Here is an 18,190-nt window from a genome sequence, read left to right as displayed (position 1 = left end):
ACATCATAGGAGGTGATGCATTCACAGTCCCTTAGTAAGGAAAGCCTCAATAAAGCTGATGAGGGGGTACCTTTTACTGGGAAACAGACACCTTGCCGAATCAGGCCCATCTTGTTGGGGGCCCTCTGGCCGTGTCGGCTGAGTCCCAGAGCACTACCCACCAAATTCTGGGGAACATGTTCCGTATCGGGTTCATTGTTCCACATCCCTTAATCAGACAAGACTTTGATTTCCCTGATACTCTGATATGACAGAAGTCACATCTGCAGGAATAGTTGTGCTCTCCTTCCTCCTCGACCCTGTTTGCCAGCCAGGACCCTGAAGGTGTCCTTACCGACCCATGTGTGGTAGGCGGAATAACGGCTCCCAAGGATGTCCAAACCCTGAGCCCTGGAGTCTGTGACTGTGTTACCTTACACGGCAAAAAGGGAGTCTGCCAACGTTGAGATGGGGAGATTATCCCAGACTATCCAAGCGGGCCTAATCTAATCACACAGATCTTTAAAATGAACCTTTAAAAGCTGACAACTTTCTTACTCTGTGGTCAGCGGGAGATAGTACAGTAGAATGATCAGAGAGATGCAGTGTTGCTGGCTTTGAAGGTGGAGGAAGTGGGCAGTGAACCAAGGAATGTGGGAAGCCTCTAAAACTGGAAAAGGCAGGGAACAGATTCTCCCTAGAGCCCCCAGAAGGGAGTGCAGCCCTGTCAACACCTTGATTTCAGCTCAGGGAGACCCACGTCAGACTCCAACATACAGAACTAGGAATGTATTATGGTGCTTGAGGCCACTTAAGTTTGCGGTAATGTGTTATAATAGCACAAATAAACAAATACACCATGCAGTGGGTTCTTTCTGACCGTGCCAGTTAATACCAGTCACACACACACACACACACACACACACACACACACACACACAATTGCTGAGGCCGTAGATGTAAGATTCCTCAAGGAGTGGCACTCACCACTATTGTGTGAATTGGTTCTCTCTGAAAGAGTCTGCAGTCTGATAAGCCTGGAAATGCTCTGTACTGAGAACAAATCACAGGGACACAGTGAGTTTACTAAAAGGCTCTGGGAAGTTCTGCAGTATAAAACAACAAATCAAAAAGGTTGAACCCTGATGGAAGCAGGATTTCTCAACTTAAAACACGAATGACCATTTTTGTTTCTTTCAGTGAATATGCTTGGTAATATGTTGTGGAATATTCATTCTGTGGGTTACAGAATGAATTAAGAGGAAGGGATGTCGATGTTACTATCAAGTTTTGATATAAAGAACACAGTTGTTGGTTAAATGGTCATCCCTGAGTGACCTTACTAGGAGTCCCTGTGATGGACAGGTGTGACCTTTGCCCTGTATCAGTGCTCCTCCTTGTCCCTGGCTATGTTGTCCTTGCTGGGTTTGTCGCCCACGTGAACAGATACAGTAGAATCGGTCACATTCTCTCTGATGTCTTGATGCTTGAAAGCCAAAATGGGTAACTTTAGTGTTGTTCAAAATTACTCTAGTATCACTGCCCTCAAGTCCTACGATCATGTTTCATTACGAAAAAGTCTTTCTGGCTTTGAAAGTAGGAAAGTCAATTTTGCTGTTGGAAATGAGACAGGAACGCTTCAGACTGGTGTTGAGAAGTTAGCCTCTTGTGAAAAGTTTAAGACTGAAAATAAATCACCCTGATTAGCTAACAAGAGTTACTTAATATCCCCTTATCATGAAGGGTGGGCTAGTTAATCAGCTAGCTGTGTGCTAAATTTTGCATTGAAAATGATGCGTGAGTAACCCTGTTATTGCATCTGTAAGTTGGGAAAATGTAATCATTAGTTAACCCTCAGTGTAAGATAATCAGACTTGTCTGAGCAGGTTGGCTGAGATGTGAGTGTGCGTGTGTGTGTGTTTGAAGATAATTCTGATGATGTCCTTTTCTCTAAATATTTAAGACTATATATTTGAACATGCCCTTTCTTATGTACCATTTAGAAATATTTGGGAATAAGCTCAGACAGTTTTGGAAAGGCATGGAGCCTCTGTTGACTTTTTTGATATCTGTTATCACTCTATAAATGTTTATCCTTCAACTGTTTATCCTGAAATGTTCACTTTTAAGCCTTCTCTGAATGAGATGCTGTGTGAAATGTGTAGTCCAGGCATTCGATAAATGTTGAAATCTTCACTCTGAGTTTGAATAGTAGTAATATCTCTAACTGTACATTGAAGTACATCCATCACATCCTTAGTCGTTTGCAGTCGCGATGTCCTTATTTTAGTGGAATGATCAGATTAAGCTCAGAACGACTCAAATGAAACTCTTTTTTGTACAACACTAGTGCCTGAGTATTCTACCTCCAAATCTAAGTTGCAGGAGGATGAAAATTCATATATACATGAAAGTAATAGTTCAAGAAAGAGAGGGGTTTTTTGGTGGTGGGGGGGTTGGTAGATTTTCTGTAGTCAGCATCTCTTCCAGATGAAGATGGCAGATTGAAGTCTTTCATTTAGCTTCCCGCCTTTCTAAAAGCCCACCCAAAAAATTAAGAGTTAACGCTATTTAGAGGCACATAGTCAATACCAATATAATCAGCTCAAAGAAGGGGCATTAGAGAGGGAGCCACATACCTGCACATATGAAAACAGGAAATGAGAACATTCTTACGTGGTCGTTTCTCATGGCTCTGGGCAGAGACTGGTGGGGTGGCAGTAGGTGAACTATTTGGATATGCATACGAACTTTCACAGTTAAAACTAGGTTAAAAAACCTAAGTTACACTCAGCTCTCAACAATAGACAGCTAGGTTGGTGAGGCTAAGGATTAGTGATGGTTTTTAAAAAGTTAATACATTATTTTTAACATTAATCACTATGAGTCAGCTGTACTCTTTCTGTGTTGGAAAACCTTTCCTGTTTGAGACTACACAGAAAGCAACTGACTGCTTGTGTCTCCTACAAGGGAAGAGCGATCTTCTTTGCCTTTCAACTTCATGAGCAAATTAAGTGTCTGGGCAAATACGCTGATGAGGTGATATTAGTGAGGCGATGAAGGGTGAGGTCTATGAGGCCGGTTTGGGACTCTGAGCACCGATGGTGTCGGAGAGGGAAGCTGCCAGCAGGAGAGTGGGTATCCCCAGTGATGGAAGGGGGCAGAGGGCGAGTTAGCAGAACTTGCGTCTGGTCTTGTCCTGGACCACTTTTTTTTTTCCAGTTTTTAATTTGGCTTTATGTGTGGTATCCTTCCCTCTTCCTCTTACGGTTAATCCGGAGTTGAGCATGAGAAGTGAGTAGAAATGCTAATAACTGGTATTGCTGATCTACTAAGGAATATTCAAATTTGTACCACTGGGGGCAGGAGGAAGGGTCCTGTCCCGGCTCCGCTGCGCGAGGCGTTAAGGCGAGGTTGCTTGACCACCGTCCTCTTGGACTGTCTTCCTCGCAGCCAGGTTGGCGCCTCCTCGGTCAGGATCTGCCCACCACTTGGTCTGCAAAAAGCATGACCTTTTGCAGATTTAGTCAGTCCTGTTGAGCCCAAAACAGAATTTAGGAAAAGTGATGGGGACTCTTGATATTATCTCCGGAAGCAAAAGAAATGATTTAAAGAAGGTCTGTAATGGCTGTTCTTTAGAATTTCCAGCAGATACAGTTGGGACCTTGCAAGCAGTGGAGGTAGGGGCTTCAGTGGGGCATCCTGCCCCCATTGCATGCAGTACAGGGGTACCCTTAGCACCCTTAGCATTGTCAGATCTATTAAATAAAATGCAGGAGGCCCAGTTAAATCTGAATTTCAGGTCAACAAGACTTTTGTTCATGTGTGTCTCAAATATTGCATGGGACACACTTATACTAAAAAAAAAATACTCCCTGTTTATCTCAAATTAACATTTAACTTGGTGCCCCACCTTATATCTGGCATATCTGTAGAGAATTTAAAAGCAGTAATAAAACCAGCTTACAAGTTGGCTCATTTTTTCTTACTCTTACGCATTGGCAGTTCTCACCGCAGTGATAACGTCCTTTTCCCTGCAGGCGTGGACAGTGGTCACGAGTGCAGTAAACATGTCTGAGGGTGGGGTGCATGCTGGCTTCCACCATCACGCATGACAGCAGTTACCATTTAATGAGCACTTACCAAATACCAGCAAATTTGCTTGCATCATTTCTGTTCCTTAAAACTACTTTGATATAAGTATTACCTGTATTTTAACAGTAGGGAAGTTGAAGCCAGTCTGCTGCTAATGACACAACTGAGATTTGAAGCAGGTTTATCTGATGACAAAGCTTAAACCCTCTCCACTGTACCCTGCTTTCTTCTTTTACTGTTTGTAGTCCCTCCCCTCAATTCATATGATTAGAATGATAAAGCTGGAAGAAGTCCCACTTGGTTCTCTAGTTCTTCATCTAAAGGGATGACAGATCATAGCTGGATGGAATTTAGGCTTTTTCTGGTCTCTCCCCTTACCCGCTCAGCTAATCTACTCGTTGTAATTTCTCTCCTCCTATCTCCTGCCTGTCAGTCTCTTTTGGTTTCTTAGTCCCTTGGTTCTTCTGACACATTCTCTCTGTCCCTCCCTCTGACAGTTAATTACCAGGCCTAAGTTTCGTCCCTTCATGACCTGGAAGATAAGCAGAGTAGTCTAACATGGTTGGCCGGACGAATAGCAGAGCCATCCCAAGGCCACCTGCATGATCTGGACTCCATTTTGATCTCTTCCATTTGTAGACATTCTGTGGAGTAGGGTTCTGACATAGATGAGATGGAGGGAACCTTCCAACGCTTGTCAGCTCATCCAACAGAGCAGACTCTTGCCTCTGTGCTTGGGCCCAGCTCTGACTCTGCAGGACAAATGACTTCTACCACTGGGCATTACCAGATGGCTTTCTCTCCATAAGAGCCTAGTGTTCTTTAAGAGAGAGAAGAGAAAACTGGATCTCGTCATGAGAGTGAATATTTATCACTCATTTGATCATGGTCTAAAGGCAGTATGGCTCTAGTAAGGAGGGAAAAAAGACTGGAGGACTTTTGGAGAACTTGTGAGGAAAGAGGGCCAATTGAATATTCATTTGGATTGATCGCACATGTACGATTTCAGTTCGTCTTGAGAATTACTCAAACAGTGCTAGAGAGGCTTCTTTTAAAGCAAACTCAAGAGCACAGAATGAGAAAACCATAATCACAAAATTTCTGAAGCTCAAAAAGTAGAGGGACAAGTGGTAAATAAATTAGCTAAACAAGAAAGCCGAATTCTAACCCAGGAGTGGAGAAAGCTGAGAAGTAAGCCAATTTCTAACCACAGTATTCATACATAACACAAATTCTTACATAAATTTATTCATATACATAAACGTTCACATGTTTTCATATATAAGTATATCAATGAAATGATTAAAGAAAATTTCCCAACATGAGGGACACAAATTCCTAATTTTAAAATGCCCAAAGAGATTTTAGCACAAAGGAGTACAACAGATCCGTACCATTGTTAGAATGTTCCACAATAGTCAGGACAAAAAGAAAGCTCATACACGTCTAGAAGGGGAGAGTGTGGAGAGTGGGATGTGGGAACAGATTACGTAGAGAATCAGGAAGCAAATTAAGCAGAATGGCTTCTGACTTCTCAGCAGTAATGCTAGAAGCTAGGATGGATCAGAATTCTGGTGGAAAATTATTCCCAACCCAGAATCTTACGTTCACCAAACTTTCAATCAAATGTGAGGGCAGAATAAAAATATTTTCAGACGTGTAAATTCTCAAAGAAACTCTCTCTCAGGCATCCATCCTCAGGATGCTACGAGAGAATGTGCTTTACTATGAAATAAGAATGCAAAGGTGACAGTAAATAAAAAATCCAACAGACAAAGGCGGGTGAAGGGATCCTCCAGGAGAGACAGAGAGCCCAAGGTGACCACCAGCCATGGAGAGCAAACATTCCAGATTCGATTAGGTCAGAGGAATCATGGTGAAGATGCTTGAGGGCTGTGCAGTTAATGCATCTGATGTATCCAAATGTTTTGACAGGATTTACACAGCTAGCAACAAGTTTGGAGTTCCCTTTGTAGTAAGTACATGGAAAACTGCAAGCTAGGGGGAAAAAACCTCATCGATTCTGAGGGTGAGGGAATTTGGGGGGGGAATGTTGAGGACAGGCAGGTTAATCAGAATTTACATCTATCAGCTGGGGCTGGAAGTTGTCTTTGCCAAGCCGTAATAATGACAACACCAAGTACCAGTCTAACGAAGTCATAGTAGTGCTGTATTGAGAGGAAGCTTAGGCGTGGTGGGTCTGAGGGGAGGAAAGAACTCCATCGTTTACAGTGCACACCGAGAAAAATCAAAAAGTGCCAACACGAGCTTGTTAGAGCCATGCAGTTAGGTGCTGAAGTAATCAGGTGAAATTGGCAGAAGTGGTTGCCTCTGGGGAGGAAGAATTGGGTGAAATTGGTGGAATGGAGATTCATCGAGTGCACAAGATTTATTTATTCTTTTACCTACGTGCAGGTGTAACTTTGATAAATATCTAAAACAAAACCCCAAAATAACAGTAAACCAAAGCCTTTGTAAATGATAGTTTAGTTAAATTTCAATGCCAGAGGCTGGTGTGTTGAAAGTAGTACTGACCAGGATTTAGGAGATGCAGCTTAAAAATTTAGTTCTGCCTCTTACTAAGCATGTGCTAAGCCATGCAGCTCTGACAGATCACTTAACCTCTGTGAGCCTCAGCTGGAAAAAGTGGAGCCAGTCTTCCCTCCCTGCCCAGCTCAGAGGGAAATTGAAAGGGTCAGATGAGCAGATATATGAGAAAGTACCTGGGAAGGTGTGGGAGATATTATTTGAATGCACTGCCTTTTTTTTAAGTTGAAGTTTAGTCAATTTACGACGTTGTGTTAATTTCCAGGGTACAGCAAAGTGATTTGGTTCTTCTCATTGAGAAGCCGTGCGGTTTGTGTCCTAGTAGGGAGAGGGGGGAATTGATCCATTCGGACAAGCCTGGCTAATTTATCACTTTTTAGGAAGCTCCAGAAGACACGACTGGAATGATTATTGACCGTGCCTAATTTATTAGCTCTTTCCTCCTTCGAAACCCATTTGTCTGCGGCATGAGTTTGCTAAGTCTGAACTCTGGTACGGCACTGGATACATTAGCCAGAGTCCTGGCGGTGTTGCCATGGTGTTAAAAATATTTAGTTTTGCAAGCAAAGTCTTAGAAATAATAAAAGAAAAACTTTGATATGATTTATTTTTGTAAAATGGTTTCAACAAAACAGACCTAGGAACTGGGGCAAGTGTTTCAGAAAGGCAGTGGGTGTAAAATGTTGATGGGCATGGTGACTTTGGATGCAAAGCATTCAATTATGCACAGCACAGTGGGTAAAGGTCACACATTTCCCAAATGGAATGCCTTCAGAGACACATTGTGCAGAAAGGAGAGAGGGTATGGAAACTGAAACCTGATTCATCCGTTTAATTAATGGAAGAAGTTTGTGTTTTCCTTTGAAGCCATGATTGTGACATCTTTAGGTGGGAAGCATGAGTTATGTTGTCTTGGTTTCTTCTCAGTTTTCACTCTTTTTCTATCCTTCGTTTACAAATCAACACGGTTAATAGAATTTATTTTTTTTCTTTGACAAGAAACATAAAATATTGAAAGAGCAGCTACCACCATGGAAAAGTCTGGGTTACGGGTCTTGAATTCAGATCCTTGCTTCACAAGCTGTGTAACCCTTGGCTGGTCCTTTCATCCCTCTGCCTCTCAGTGTCCTTGTGTAAGAGGGAGAGTATCACTGCCTTCCCCACTGGTTGTTTGAAAGAATTAACCAGGCTCATGTGAAGGAAGTCCCTTGGCAGAGTATAGGCAAGGTGTCTCGCATGTATTCTTCATTTCCATTGAAACGTCCGTGAAATGTCCAGTCTATGAGCAAATCCTGTTGGCCCTTCCTTCAACACATGCCGTGAATCCATTTAATGCTCTCCATCGCCACAGCACGTTTCTAGTCCAAACTATCCCCTTCTCTCACCTGGGCCAGAACAACAGATTCCTAACAGGTTTCCCTCCTTCTAGTCTTGCTCTCACCCTAATCCAGTCCTGAATCACCGGGCGGGTCAGGCCACTTTTTTTTTTTTTCATATTTGTTGCCCTTGGAATAAAATCCAACCTCAAAACTTACAGCCGTGCCTTGCAAGTTTCCCCACGATTTGACCACTTCTACCTCTCTGGGCTGATTTCATGCCACCGCATCCCTGCCAACCCACTGAACTCTAGCCCCACGGGCCTTCTCTGTGCTCCGATCCAGTGACTGTGTTTCTGCTTCACAACCTTTGCCGAAGGTATTCCTTCTGCCTAGAATGCCCTTCTTCTGGATGCCCCCATGCCATGGGCCTTCCCTGACCACCCAAACTACAGCAGCCACTTTGAATAGTCACTCTCTGTTACAGCCCCCAGTTTTGAGCTTACTGTGATTTGCTGTTTCTTTGTAAATCTTCCTCCCCCACAACACACACTATGAAGGCAGGGATCTAATGACCTTTTTGGTGTTTATGTCTCTTGTGTTGGTCAGTACCTGTCACATAGTTGTCGCTCAGCCGATAATTGCTGAGCTGGTGAATGAATGAGCTAATGAATAAACGGTAGAAAGCATTCGGCTCACTCAGATGATCGCTGGCCTTGCTATTAGAAATTAGATTATTTCTTTATGGGCCAAGATGTCAAATGATCATAACGAGGTAAAAGCTTTAGGGAGACGTTTTAAAGCTATCCAGAGGGAGAACTGATGAGCACAAGTCCCTCATGCACTTCTTTTTGTGTGTGTGTGTATATATTTTTTATTGAAGTATAGTCAGCTTACAATGTTGTGCCAATTTCTAATGTACAGCACAATGTTTCAGCATGCATGAACATACGTATATTCGTTTTCATATTCTTTTTTACCATAAGTTACTACAAGATACTGAATGTAATTCCCTGTGCTTCTGATTGGAAGACTTTTACAGTAGATGGGGAGGAGAGGTGCCATCAGAAAGGGCATTTGTGCTACATGATTTTGAAAATACATGCCAACTCCAAGTTTCTAAGATGATGATTATTACTGTGCTATTTCAGTGCATTCTATAGTTCTCCTTATTCAGTAAGGGTTATTAAGTGCTTCCCTAGACTTGATTAGAATAGCCCCGAATCCCTGGAATTCTGACCATTTATAGGATATCAAAGTCAGCTGTAAAATTATATCAGGTTTGGATTCTCAGGTCTTCTCTTTCTAAGTGGCCCTCAAGGATCTGCTCTCGAATTAATCCCTCCCTCAAAAATTCTAGCGTTGATAGCAGCTAGAAGTAATCTTTATAGAGTAGAACTCTAATCCAGTGTGGTTAGTTAATGGAAAAAAGTTGGCCCAAATGAGGAATCATAGAAAATGATACTTGTGTCCCTTAACATTTTATTTAAAACAATCTAAATATAGCATCATTTGTCTTTCGATGCGGGGCTGAGGACCCTTTTGAATGGAGTTTTGTGAGTCTTCCCGCCATATCCTATGCCCATAATAAACCACCTGTGATTTCCCTTTTGTGTTTTTAAAAGTGGAGTCATGTCTCAAAAATAATGGCTCTCAATCTTTCAAAACTGTCTTGCCTATGCCTTTTTAAAGAGTAACTTTTTCTTTTCAGTTTGGTATCATTTTAGATTTACAGAGAAGTTACAAGATAGTATGAGACGTCCCATATATAGCCCTTCTGCAGCTTCCCCATTATTAACCTCTTACACTGTTTTAATATATTCATCAAAACTAAGAAACTGGCACCAATACATTTCTGTTACCCAAACTCTAATATTTATTCAGATTTCATCAGTTTTTCCACTACTGTCCTCTTTCTGGTCCAGGATCCAACTTGTGAGTTTCATGTTGCATTGAGTTGCCACATCTGCCCAGTCGCCACTGGTCTTCCACACCTGTATTTAACAGTATTTTCACTTCTTTCACTTAAATTTATAGTCATAGTGTTTATTTTTCAGTCATATTGCTACAGTTTACCATCAAGTAGTTAAATTATGCAGTTACACTAAAAAGAACAACTAGCATAAACAGGGTTGTAAACAACAGAACTGTTCTTGATAAGGATTCTGCTCAGCAGTGGGAAGAACTGTCCAGAGAAACCAGAGAACAGCCTTCCAGCTGCAGATGTTCAGCATGCCATAGGAATTGGGTAGGAGGAATAGAAAAGAACATTGATTTGGCAACTCCATTAATGGAGTGTTTTTTTTAATTTCCCATTCAAGAAAAGAAAACGAAATTAATGTAGTTGTAACGGTGCTGCCTTACCTGTGTGTAGAGCTTCATCCTTGGGAGTGGGTAGGGCAGGCCTGGATGGTGGAAAAGGTAGGTCTCCAAGATGGGAAGCGGTTTGGTCACAATCGCCCAGCCAGCCTGTGGGACTTGAGTCTTTTGATGGCCAAGCCAGCGCTCAGGCTACGTTACCATAAACTTAAGTCAGGTCAAAACATTTTCTTTACTGAAATAGATTTGTGGGTGGTTTTGTGAATATCAAAATATTTTTCTGCCCAAGTAAATTGTGTATCTTGGACCCTGTGGAAGATTCACAATCCGCAAACAGATTCTTTTCATGTCAGACAACCCAATGAGTGAAGTTAGAGAGAGACCTCTTCAGCCCCAGTAAAAGGGATTGGAATTTTTCCCAATGTCCTTATCTCTCTCAGATTTCTTCCCAGATTTCTGGGCCTCAGCGTGGCTTTTAGATGGATAGAGGTCATGAACTATAACTCTCCTTTTTAGGTAACCATGGAAGGATCAGTGACCCACCTGGGACTCAGCAGCCCTGGCTGATGTCCCCTCTGTGCCACTTAACAACCTAACCTCCCCCGACCTTCTGTTTCTCCATTTAAAATAAAGCAGTGGCACTGGTGATTTTTAGCATTCCTTGTCTTGTTCCTTACCTTCTGTAAAGCATTTTCATAGGCAGGCCATGTTGTTCCTAGAACTTCCCTACGCAGGCATACCTAGTTTTACACTTTGCTTTAGTGTTCTTTGCGGCTATGGTGCTTTTTGCATATTGAAGGTTGGTGGCAACCCTGGGTCGAGCAAGTCTTTTAGCACCATTTTTCCAACAGCCTTTGCTCACTTCATGTCTCCGTGTCACATTTTGGTAATTCCCACAGTATTTCAAACATTTTCATTGTTGTTTTATTTGTTATGGTGATCTTTGACGGGTAATCTTTGATGTCACTAATATAATTGGCTTGTCATGGGCATCATGAACCACACCCATATAAGCTGGGGAACTTAATCGATAAATGTTCTCACTGCTCCAACCAGCTGTTCCCCCTTCTCCCTCTCTCTTCTTGGGCTTCACTGTTCCCTGAGACACAGCACTATTGAAATTAGGCCAATTAATGACCCCACAATATCCTCTGAGTGTTCAAATGAAAGGAAGAGTCTCTCTCTCTCTCTCTCTCTCTCTCTCTCTCTCTCTCTCTCTCTCTCTCTCTCTCTCTGTAAATCAAAAGCTAGGAGTGGTTAAGTTTAGTGAGGAAGACACGCATGTCAAAAGCCAGGGCTGGCCCACAGTTAGGCCTCTTGCACCAAACAGTAAGCCAAGATGTAAATGCAAAGGAAAACTTCTTGAAGGAACCTTAAAGTGCTGCTCCAGTGAACACGCATGATAAGGAAGTGAAACAGCCTTACTGCTGATATGGAGCAAGGCTTGGTGGTCTGGATAGAAGATCAAACCAGCCACAACATTCCCTTATGCCAAAGGCTAAATCCAGAACAAGGCCTAACTCTCTTCAATTTTATGAAGGCTGAGAGAGGTGAGGAAGCTGCAGAAGAAAAGTTTGAAGCTAGGAGAGGTTGATTCATGAGGTTTAGGGGAAAACGCCATCTGTATAACAAAGTGCAAGGTGACGCAGGAAGTGCTGATGTAGAAGCTGCAGTAAGTTACCCAGAAGATCTAGCTCAAGTGATTAATGAGCATAGCTACAATAAACAACTGATTTTCAGTGTAGGCAGAACGGCCTTCTATTGGAAGAAGATGCCATGTGGGCCTTTTATAGCTGGAGAGAAGTCAGCGAAAAAAGCTTCAAAGCTCCAAAGGCCAGGCTGACTCTCCTTTTAGGGGCTAATACGGTTGATGACATTAAGTTGAAACTCGTGGTCATTTACCATTCCCCACATTCTAGGGGTCTTAAGAATTATGCTAAATCAACCTTACCTGTGCTGTACAAATGGAACAACACAGTCTGGATGGCAGCCCATGTGTTTATGACGTGGTTAACTGATTCTTTTAAGGCTGCTGTTGAGACCTACTGCTTAGGAATATTAACTGCTCATCTGTAATGAACCTGGTTCATCCAAGAGCTCTGATGGAGATGTGCAGTGAGAGTTGTGTTGTTTCTGTGCCTGCTCACAGAGCGTCTGCTCTGCAGCACAGGGATCAAGGAGTCATTTTGACTTTCAAGTCTTACCATTTAAGAAGTACATTTTGTAAAGTTACAGCTGCCGTAGATAGTGATTCCTCTGATGGATCTGGGCAAAGTCCACTGAAAACCTTCTGGAGAGGATTCACCATTCTACATACCTTTAAGAACACTGGTGATTCATGAAAAGAAGTCAAAATATTAACACGAGCAGTAGTTTGGAAGAAGTTGATTCCAACCCTCATGGATAACTTTAAGGGATTCAAGACTTGAGTGGAGAAAGTAACCACAGATGTGATAGAAATACCCAGAGAACTAGAATTAGATGTGGAGCCTGAGGATGTGACAGAATTGCTGCAATCTCATGATAAAAACTTTTAATGGGTGAGGAGTTGCTTCTTCTGGATGAGCAAAAAACATGGCTTCTTGAGATGGAATCCACTCCTGGTGAAGATGCTGTGAGGATTGTTGAAATGACAAGACAGGATTTAAAATATGACACAAACCTAGTTGATTAAAAAAAAGCAGCATGGTTATAAAGGATTGACTCCAATTTTGAAAGACGTTCTCCTGTGGGTAACATGATCCCAAACAGCATTGCATGCCACAGAGTAATCTGTTTTAGACATAATGCTGTTCCACACTTAATAGACTACACTGTAGTGTAAACGTAACTTTTATATGCCCTAGGAAACCAAAAAATTTGTGTGACTCACTTTATTGTGATATTAGCTTTATTGCAGTGGTCTGGAAACAAACGTGCAATATCTCTGAGGTCTGCCTGTGGATGGTTAGGGTAGAGGCAAGATAACACAAGGCCAGCAGGTCTGACATCCCTGGGTTCAGATTCCTCCTCAGCCACATAATACTTGTATGACTTTACTCATCCTCAGCTAAATAGAAAACAGTAATGGCAGGACCAAGCTCATAGAGTTCTTATGATGAATAAAATAAGATAACACACATGAAGCAGGCCATTAAGGGCCATTTGTTTTTAATCATGCAGGTTGGGAGCGTGATACAACTTTCAGAGATTATTGGGTGCAGAGATGAAAGACAATTATGTCCAACTCAGTGTAGACAACCAGGCACCATTAGACCAGTCATTTTCCCTGTGCCGTAATTTAGAGAAAGAGGAAAACCCACGGAAAATCTACAATTGCTTATGTACTAAAACTGCTAATTTCCCTGTATTTTAAAACTGTTTTTCCTGACTATTTTGATGGTCTTTAAAAACACCATCAAATCTCTAGGTATCCAAAAAAAAAAAAAAAAACCACTCCAAAATACGAGAAGGACCTTATTTGACCTTTTCAATCAGTTCATTTGTTCAGAAAATATTTATTCAAAGCACTCTGAGTTAGCTACTAATTTTAAATAAACTCACTGAAATATCAAGTCATTTGTAAACACGTTTTAGGAACAAGGGTTATCCTCATTTTCTAGGGGAGAAATTTATTCCTGTTTATTCCTCTGATTTCTCTTCTGCCCAGGAGCAGGAATCTGTCCCTAAGAACAGTGATTAAACTTTCCCACTGTCTGATAGGGGTGGGAAGTGAGCAGAGTTTGCTGTTGAGCTGTTCTAGAGATTCACAAAAACATTTGCAAAGCCCTTTCTGATTGTGATACTGTAAAGAGAATCAACAGATATTTTCTACCTCCTGTTCAAGGCACTGTATCTTGAAAGTACAGACACCTTATTTGTTTTTTCAATCCACAAAACACTTCCCCTGAACCCCCTACCTCTACCCTTTGTGTTTTAAGCTGGGAGTGTTTTAATTATGTAAGTTTCAGATGTGCAGCATTATAACTCAACATCTGTATACACTGCACAGTGCTCACCACCACAGATCTGGTTACCACCCAGCACCATAGAGTTAGCCCTCTTCACCTATTTCACCCAGCCCCGGTCCCCTTCACCTTTGGTAACCAGTAATCTAATCTCTGAATCTACAAGTTTGTTTTCATTTTGTTTGTTCATTTGTTTGGTTTTTTTAGAGATTCCACATATGAGTGAAGTCATATGGTGTTTGTCTTTCTCCATCTGACTTTTTTCACTTAGCATAATATCCTCGAGGTCCAGCCATGTTGTCACAAATGGTAGAATTTATGTCCTTTTTATGGCTGAGTGGTATTCCACCACATTTGCTTTATCCGTTCATCCATTGATGGACGCTTAGGGTCCTTCCATATCTTGGCAATTGTAAATAATGCTGCAGTGAACATAGGGGTACAAATGTCTTTTTGAATTAGTGTTTTTGGATAAACACCCAGAAGTAGAATATCCAGGTCACATGGTAGTTCTGTTCCTAATTTTTTGAATCTCCATACAAAATCTGCATACTGGATTTCCATAGTGCCTATACCAGTTTACAGTCCCACTAACAGTGTACAAAGGTTTCCTTATCTCCACAGCCTCTCCAACATTTGCTATTTCTTGTCTTTTCTATGATAGCTGTTTTAACAGGTGTGAAGTGTATCTCATTGTGCTTTGATTTGCATTTCCCTAGTAATTAGTGATATTGAACATCTTTTCAAGTGCCTATTGGCCATCTGCATCTCTTCTTTGGAAAACTGTCTATTCAGAACCTCTGCCTATTTTTAATTAAGTTGTTTTTTTCTTGTTGTTGAGTAGTGTGAGTTCCCGGTATATTTTGGATATTAGCCCCTTATCAGACATGTGATTTGCAAATATCTTCTCCCATTTGGTAGGTTGTCTTTTCATTTTGATGATTATTTCCTTTGCTGTACAGAAGCATTTAGTTTGATGTAGTCCCACTTGCTTATTTTTATTTTTGTCCTCTTTGCCTTTGGCATCAGATCCACAAAACATAACTAAGACCAATGTCAGTGAAGTTACCATCTATGTTTTATTTTAGGAATTTAATTGTTTCAGGTCTTACATTCAAGTCTTCGATTTTGTTTGAGTTAATTTTTGTGTAAGGCATAAGATGAGGGTCAAGTCTTGTTCTTTTGCAAGTTTCATTCTTGGCTGTCTTGTTTTCCCAACACCATTTATTGAAGAGACCATCCTTTCTCCATTGTGTGTTATTTGTTTCTTTGTTGTAATTTAATTGTCTGTGTATGTGTGAGTTTATTTCTGTTCTCTCAATTTTGTTCCGTTGATCTAAGTATCTGTTTTTCTGCCAATACCATACTGTTTTGATTACTGTAGCTTTTTAAGATAGTCTGAAATCAGAGAGCGTGAGATCTCCAACTTTGTTCTTTCTCAAGATTGTTTTGGCTCTTGGGGTTTTTTTTTGTGGTTCTATGCAAATTTTAAAATTATTGATTCCAGTTCTGTGAAAAGTGCCCTTGATATTTTGATAGGGATTGCACTGAATATGTATATTGCCTTGGGTAGTATGGTCATTTTAACAATATTAATTCTTCCAATCCAAGAACATGGTTTCCATCTGTTTTTGTTGTCTTCAGTTTCTTTCATCAGTTTTACAGTTTTCCAAGTATAGGTAGTTCTTTTATCTCCTTAGGTAGGTTTATTTCTAGGTATTTTATTCTTTTTGATATGATTGTAAATGAGCTTATTTCCTTAATTTCTCTTTCTGGTAGTTTGTTTATAGTGTATGTTAATTTTGTATCCTGAAACTTTACCAAATTCATTGGTGAACTCTAGTAGTTTTCTCTGGTGTCTTTAGGATTTTCTTTGTAGAGTATCATGTCATCTGCAAACAGAGACAGTTTTACTTCTTCTTTTCCAATTTGGATTTCTTTTATTTCTTTTTCTTATCTAATTGCTGTAGGTAGGACTTCGGATGCTATGTTGAATAAAAGTAACGATAGTGGGCATCCTTGTCTTCTTCCTGATCTTAGAGGAAAAGCTTTCATCTTTTCACCATTAAGTATATTGTTACCTGTGGATTTGTCGTAGATGGCCTTTATTATGTTGAGGTACTTTTCCTCTATACTCACTTTGTTGAGAGTTTTTATCATGATGTTGAATTTTGTCAAATGCTTTTTTCTCCATCTATTGAGATGATCATATGATTTTTACCCTTCAATTTGTTAATGTTGATATATCATGTCGATTGACTTGCAAATGTCAAACTGTCCTTGCATCCCTGGAATATTTAAATCCCGCTTGATCATGCTGTATGATCCTTTGAATGTATTGTGGCATTCGATATGATAATATTTAATTGAGGATTTTTGTGTCTATGTTCATCAAGGATATTGGCCTATAATTTTTTTTGTTGTGTTCTTATCTGGTTTTGGTATGAGAGTAATGATCATTTCATAAAATGTATTTGGAAGGTTACCCTGCTCTTTGATTCTTGGGAAGAATCATTTGAGAAGGATGGCTATTAAATCTTACCTGAATATTCTTTTAAATTCAGCAGTGAAGCTGTCTTTTGTTTGCTGGGAGATTTTTGATTACTGTTTCAATCTCTTCACTAGCAATCAGAGTGTTCAGATTTTCTGTTGCTTCATGATTCAGTCTTGGAAGTTTGTTTGTTTTTAGGAATTTGTCCATTTCTTCCATGTTGTCCAGTTTGTTGGTACAGTCTCTTATGACCTTTGGTACTTCTGTGGTATCAGTTTTAACCTCTCCTCTTTTCAGTTCAGATTTTATTGATTTGGGCCCTCTCTTTTTTTCCTTGATGAGTCTGGCTGAAGGTTGGTCAATTGTGTTTATTTTTTCAAAGAACCAGCTGTTGGTTTCATTGATTTTTTTTTTATGGTTTGTTTATTCTCTTCTTTCCTTCTATTAATTTTGAGTTTCATTTGCCCTTGTTTTTCTAGTTCCTTTAAATCTAAGGTTAAATTGTTTATTTGGGATTATTCTTGTTCCTTGAGATAGGCCAGTCTTGCCATGAGCTTCCTCTGTAGAACCTCTTTTGCTGCATGCAGCCCATAGATTTTGGTATGTCATGTTTCTGTTTGCATTTGTCTCTAGACTTTTTTTTTTCATTTCTCCTTTGATTTCTTCAGTAACCCATTATTCAGCAGTGTGTTGTGTAGTCTCCACGTTTTTGTAGTTTTTCCTGTTTTTTTCGTGTGACAGATTGCTTGCTCCATGCTATTGTAGTCAGAGAAGAGGCTTGATGTGATTTTAGTGTTCTTGAATTTATTGAGACTTGCTCTGTGACCTAACATGGGGTCTGTCCTGGAGAATGTTCTGTGTGCACTTGAGAAGTATGTGTATTCTGCTGCTTTGGGGTGGGATGTTCTGTATCTGTCTCTTAGGTTTATCTAGTCTAATGTGTCATTTAAGGTTCATGTTTCCTTATTGATTTTCTCTCTGAGTGATCTATCCATTGATATAAGTAGAGTGTTAAAGTCCCCGACTATTATTGTATTACTGTCAATTTCTCCCTTTATGTCTGTTAGTTTTTGCTTGATATATTTAGGTGTTCCTGTGTTGAGTGAAGAAATATTTACAAATGTTTTATTCTCTTGTTGGGTTGACCTTTTTTTAGCATTATGTAATGCCCTTCTTTGTCTTTTATTAGTCTTCATTTTAAAGTCAATTTTTTTCTGATATGAGTATAGCTACTCCAGCCTTCTCTTCATTTCTATTTGCATGGAATATCTTTCTGCATCCCTTCACCTTAGGCCTGTGTATGTCCTTTCTTCTGAAGTGAGTCTTCATAGACAACGTGTAAATGGGTCTTGTTTGTTTATTCGTTCAGCCACTCTTTTCTTTTGACTGGTCAATTTAGTCCATTTACATTTAAAGTAATTATTGACACATGTACAATACAATACAATAAGTACAATTATACTTTTTGACATTTTGTAATTTGTTTTCTGGTTGTT

The 18,190-nt window shown here is 40.3% G+C and overlaps 1 protein-coding gene across 18 annotated transcripts in view; it reads left to right on the top strand.

The window, feature by feature from the left end:
* FMN1 (formin 1) overlaps positions 1 to 18,190 on the top strand; it is a 432,624-nt gene that overhangs the window by 264,912 nt on the left and 149,522 nt on the right. The window lies entirely within an intron of this gene.

The sequence above is a fragment of the Vicugna pacos genome, chromosome 6 (genome assembly GCF_048564905.1).
Source record: "Vicugna pacos chromosome 6, VicPac4, whole genome shotgun sequence".
NCBI classification, from domain to species: domain Eukaryota; kingdom Metazoa; phylum Chordata; class Mammalia; order Artiodactyla; family Camelidae; genus Vicugna; species Vicugna pacos.
The sequence above is the reverse complement of the archived record's forward strand: the minus strand, read 5'-3'. Positions and strand labels throughout refer to the sequence as shown.